This window comes from Pseudochaenichthys georgianus, unplaced genomic scaffold (assembly GCF_902827115.2).
Source record: "Pseudochaenichthys georgianus unplaced genomic scaffold, fPseGeo1.2 scaffold_692_arrow_ctg1, whole genome shotgun sequence".
Lineage (NCBI taxonomy): Eukaryota > Metazoa > Chordata > Actinopteri > Perciformes > Channichthyidae > Pseudochaenichthys > Pseudochaenichthys georgianus.
The window spans coordinates 22140-28139 of record NW_027263246.1 but is presented as its reverse complement, the minus strand read 5'-3'; positions in this window follow the sequence as shown (position 1 = coordinate 28139).

Here is a 6000-nt window from a genome sequence, read left to right as displayed (position 1 = left end):
TAGCCTTTGGTTACTTTGGTCCCAGCTTCTCTGCAGGTCATGGACTCGGTCCCCCCGTGTGGTTCTGGATCTTGCTCACCGGTCTTGTGATCACGTTGACCCCACGGGGTGAGATCTTGCGTGGAGCCCCAGATCGAGGGAGATTATCAGTGGTCTTGTATGTCTTCCATTTCTAATAATTGCTCCCACAGTTGATTTCTTCACACCAAGCTGCTTACCTGTTGCAGATGCAGTCTTCCCAGCCTGGTGCAGGTCTACATGTTGTTTCTGGAGTCCTTTGACAGCTCTCTGGTCTTGGCCATAGTGGAGTTTGGAGTGTGACTGTTTGAGGTCGTGGACAGGTGTCTTTTATACTGAAAAACGAGTTCAAACAGGTGCCATGAATACAGTTAACGAGTGGAGGACAGAGGAGGCTCTGAGAGAAGAAGGTACAGGTCTGTGAGAGCCAGACATCTTGTTTGTTTGGAGGAGACCGAATACTTACTTTACCAATTCATTCATTACAAATCCTACAAAGTGACTTCCTGGATTCTTTCCCCCCCCTGTCTCATAGTTGAAGTGTAACCTGGAGGAACATTACAGGCCTCATCTTTTTAAGTGGGGAGAACTTGCACAATTGGTGGCTGACTAAATACTTTTTTGCCCCACTGTAATTGTATATTGAAATATCCTTAAATCAGGTTGTCTAAAAGCTGAATCCTCTTCAGGTCAGTTTACAGCAGAAAACTCTTACTTTGTGTCCGAGGGTCCAGGTTCATTTCCTGAAGTATACAGCTTCCGGCATAGAATGGTCACTCTTCAGAGACAGACAGCTGAAGACTGAAGATGTTTCCTCTTCCTCATCCTTTAAATCACTCATCTTCTCCAGTCTGAAAGACAACCACACACACACACCACACACACACACACACACACAACACACACACACACACACACACACACACACACACACACACACACACACACACACACACACACAACACACACACACACACACACACACACACACACACACACACACACACACACACAACACACACACACACACACACACACACACACACACACACACACACACACACACACACACACACACACACATACGTTATCAGTCTGACAGAGTAAGTAATGTGTAAAAGCAGACCCTGTTTTAGCACTCACCCCGTTCTCCTCCAGCTGTAAATGGCGTCTATCAGTCTGACATCAAACTTGGACTTTAACACCTTCAGCTGTCTGTAGCTCCTCCCCTTTGTTTCATTCCAGCCTCACTCACACCCAGGGACTCTGTTCAGTGAGAGCGACATGGAGCTCAAAACAAGCTCAACAAAGTTATTGAAATAAATGTATTAAAACCACAGAGTGAAAATAACCCAGGAAACATCCTCACTGAAGTGTGTAAGTACTCTCGTGTTAACTGAGCATTCAATTGTTCCCTATTATATATATATATATTTGTTTCTGGATTATTAAGCCTGCTGCATGTATTGCATATATTACTGTATTCTCCCAGAATATGGACTTTTTTGTTATTTGCACCAAAACAATTTTTTTTTATTGATTTCTAATGATTTCAAAGTTCTAGCCCATTGAACAAATAAAACATCAAATACAAAGTGAATGAGTACTTCTACTTTAACACAAGTACACAATCTGAGTACTTCTACTTTAACACAAGTACAAGATCTGAGTACTTCTACTTTAACACAAGTACATATCTAAGTACTTCTACTTTAACACAAGTACCAGATCTGAGTACTTCTGCTGTTACTCAAGTACAAGATCTGAGTACTTCTACTTTAACACAAGTACCAGATCTGAGTACTTCTGCTGTTACTCAAGTACAAGATCTGAAGTACTTCTACTTTAACACAAGTACCAGATCTGAGTACTTCTGCTGTTACTCAAGTACAAGATCTGAGTACTTCTACTTTTACTCAAGTACAAGATCTGAGTACTTCTACTTTAACACAAGTACCAGATCTGAGTACTTCTGCTGTTACTCAAGTACAATATCTAAGTACTTCTACTTTAACACAAGTACCAGATCTGAGTACTTCTGCTGTTACTCAAGTACAAGATCTGAGTACTTCTACTTTTACTCAAGTACCAGATCTGAGTACTTCTCTGCTGTTACTCAAGTACAAGATCTGAGTACTTCTACTTTTACTCAAGTACAAGATCTGAGTACTTCTACTTTTACTCAAGTACAAGATCTGAGTACTTCTACTTTTACTCAAGTACCAGATCTGAGTACTTCTACTTTTTACTCAAGTACCGGATCTGAGTACTTCTACTTTAGTCAAGTACAATATCTGAGTACTTCTACTTTTACTCAAGTACCAGATCTGAGTACTTCTACTTTTTACTCAAGTACCGGATCTGAGTACTTCTACTTTAACACAAGTACCAGATCTGAGTACTTCTACTTTTACTCAAGTACCAGATCTGAGTACTTCTGCTGTTACTCAAGTACAAGATCTGAGTACTTCTACTTTTACTCAAGTACCAGATCTGAGTACTTCTACTTTTACTCAAGTACAAGATCTGAGTACTTCTACTTTAACACAAGTACCAGATCTGAGTACTTCTGCTGTTACTCAAGTACAAGATCTGAGTACTTCTACTTTAACACAGTACCAGATCTGAGTACTTCTGCTGTTACTCAAGTACAAGATCAGAGTACTTCTACTTTTACTCAAGTACAAGATCTGAGTACTTCTTCCACCTCTGTTCGTCGCTCAGGTGGAGATCACAGAAAAGACTTGAGGAGAAAACTGAGCTTGGACTACCATCTAGTGGACAAACAGAAAACTACATCCACAACTCTTAGAGCACAACAGCACACACACATCACACACACACACATTATAATAACACGCTTTTTTCAATCCAAACCATCACAGTAATAAACTGGTTAAACACATCACATCAGTCAGACTTCAGACAGGCCTCCATTAGACACGTTCTGTAACTCTGATGGATCAGCAAACAGGAAGTAAACCGAGTTTGCAGAAGTCTCATTGGACTCTAGGACGCTGGTTTTTAACAAAGAAGTGATGTCACCAGTCCGACAGAGTAAGTAATGTGTAAAAGCAGACCCTGGTGTTAGCACTCACCCCGTTCTCCTCGGCTCCGTCCAGCTGTAAAATGGCGCCTGGCAGTCTGACAAGTCCGTCTTATTATTTTCACTTTCAACTTCCCTCCCTGTCTGTAGCTCCCCTTTGTTTCATACCAGCCGAACCAGCTGAACCAGTTCACACCCAGGGACCTTCCCAGCTGAACCAGTTCACACCCCAGGGACCTTCCCAGCTGAACCAGTTCACACCCAGGGACCTTCCCAGCTGAACCAGTTCACACCCAGGGACCTTGCATATATTACTGTATTCTCCCAGAATATGGACTTTTTTTGTTATTTGCACCACATTTTTATTTTTATTTCAAAGTTCTAGCCCACCATTGAACAAATAAAACATCAAATACAAAGTGAACCATGGATGCCTGAGCTGGACCGATGTCATCCTCACCATTTTGTTTATCTCCTGCACACGATAAACTCATACTCTACGTCAGGGATGGGCAACTTTGATGCACTGGCCACCAGGGGCCGCAGATTCACTTGGAACACACACACACACACACACACACACAACACACACACACACACACACACACACACACACACACACACACACACACACACACACACACCACACCACACACACACACACACACACAAAATGTCCATGTGTTGTATGTAATTATTAACAAATATACTAAGTCTGACATATTCATTGACATTTTACAATCAAAGGGAACATCCTCTAATAAGCCACTAAACAAATATCAGTTCACAGACATTTCATTTCATTTTTACAAGTGGAATGTTTGTATTGAACAGGTTATTAAGGAATACAACTATTTTAAACTATTGGAAAGCTCGGGAAATGTGTGTGTATTGAGATGAACCATCAGATGACACACACATGAAGTCATGAACACTAACCCAGACATTAGTTGTCTAACTTGAACCTAAAACACTTGTAGCCTTTCTCTGCTTTCCCCTTACTCCACACTGAGGGGAGTGTCCACACAGACACCCGTCAGCCGCACTCTGCTGTTCCTCAGCGCCGCCCCCCCCCCCCTCCCGCTGACATTATGAATGAAAAGCGTAGTAATCATAGATAACACGGCAGTTGTTTTCATCTGATTTCAAATAAACAAAGTCTTGGTTTTTAGAATATTAAACTTGTTTCGCCAAATTCAGATGATAAAAACAATTTGTAAGCTTAAAGGCATGATTACAAGCGGCAACTTGACGTCTCAGCAGGCGGAACAGCAGCCGGTGTTTCTTGTGAGGGTTGCCCCGGGAAACAAACACAATACACACAAATTATTTCGCGGTATTTGAAATCATCTACGCAGCTCGCGACGTAACTAGGAGTCTAGTGGACGGTATCAGTACTACAAGTAAAAAGAAAAAACAATTAATTTTAATTATTAATTGCGTTGTTTATAAATTAATCTGAGGGCCGCAAAAAGAGGAGGTGGGGGCCGCATGCGGCCCGCGGGCCGCCATTTGCCAATCCCTGCTCCACGTATATGTGTTCATTTCACCGTAAATTGAGTTTGTCCTTAGCAGTCTCTTCCTCCACCGTCACTACATATATATACTTACCTTTAGTCTGTGTTTCCAGTTCTTCATCATTAGTTTGAGCTAAGAAGTACAAGATCTGAGTACTTCTACTTTTACTCAAGAACAAGATCTGAGTACTTCTACTTTTTACTCAAGAACCAAGATCTGAGTACTTCTACTTTTACTCAAGAACAAGATCTGAGTACTTCTACTTTTACTAAAGAACAAGATCTGAGTACTTCTACTTTTACTCAAGAACAAGATCTGAGTACTTCTACTTTATACTCAAGAACAAGATCTGAGTACTTCTACTTTTACTCAAGAACAAGATCTGAGTACTTCTACTGTTACTCAAGTACAAGATCTGAGTACTTCTACTTTTACTCAAGTACAAGATCCTGAGTACTTCTACTTTTACTCAAGTACAAGATCTGAGTACTTCTTCCACCTCTGTTCGTCGCTCAGGTGGAGATCACAGAAAAGACTTGAGGAGAAAACTGAGCTTGGACTACCATCTAGTGGACAAACAGAAAACTACACCCACACACTTTGAGCACAACACACACACACACACACACACACACACACACACAATCTTTTGTACATAGTAATGTGGATAATAATTGGAGCAACTGTCACTAAACCCAATTTCAAATGGAAAAGTAACTAGTGTCAAATGAACACGTAATATAAATACCCAAGCGAAGTACAAGTACCTCAAAGTAATACTGAAGGACAGTACTTGATGGACTCCAACTCTGCTTCACCGCTTGTTGTTCAGTGTTGAAGACAATATATCTGTCCCCGAGTATTATTCACAGCGTCACGCAGCCTCCCTCCGGGCAGCCCTTTGTTTCTATTGTATTTGCACGATGTGATCCGTCTGATGTCCTGTGTGGTGCTCTGTGGGCGGAGCCTGTGACCTCAGATGGTCGTCGTCGTGTCTCAAACTGGAGCTAAATGACCATAACGCCTTGAATCTTGTCCCCCTGCTGGATTCTTTGAGGCGAGCACGGCGTTACGATGTCGTACTTTTACTAAGTCCTCGAACAGGGCGGAGGCGTTTGAAGTTATTTATTATTACATCGAGGACTCCCCCCCCGAACAACGCTTATCAAACATGTAGAACGAATAAATGAAGAAAGAACATTTAAAAAAAAAAGGGGATATTTTTTATTAAATTAATGAAAAACATTTAATTACATTTTCATTTTTCCTTATAAGAAAAAATTGTAGGGAAGACGTTGGCGACTGCACCTCCTCCTCCTCCTCCTCCTCACCCAGCTTCCTCTCTGATTCTCCTCATCACCTCCTCAGGACTGAGGGAGGAGTCGACTCTGATCACTTTGTCTCTGGATGGAGAGGAG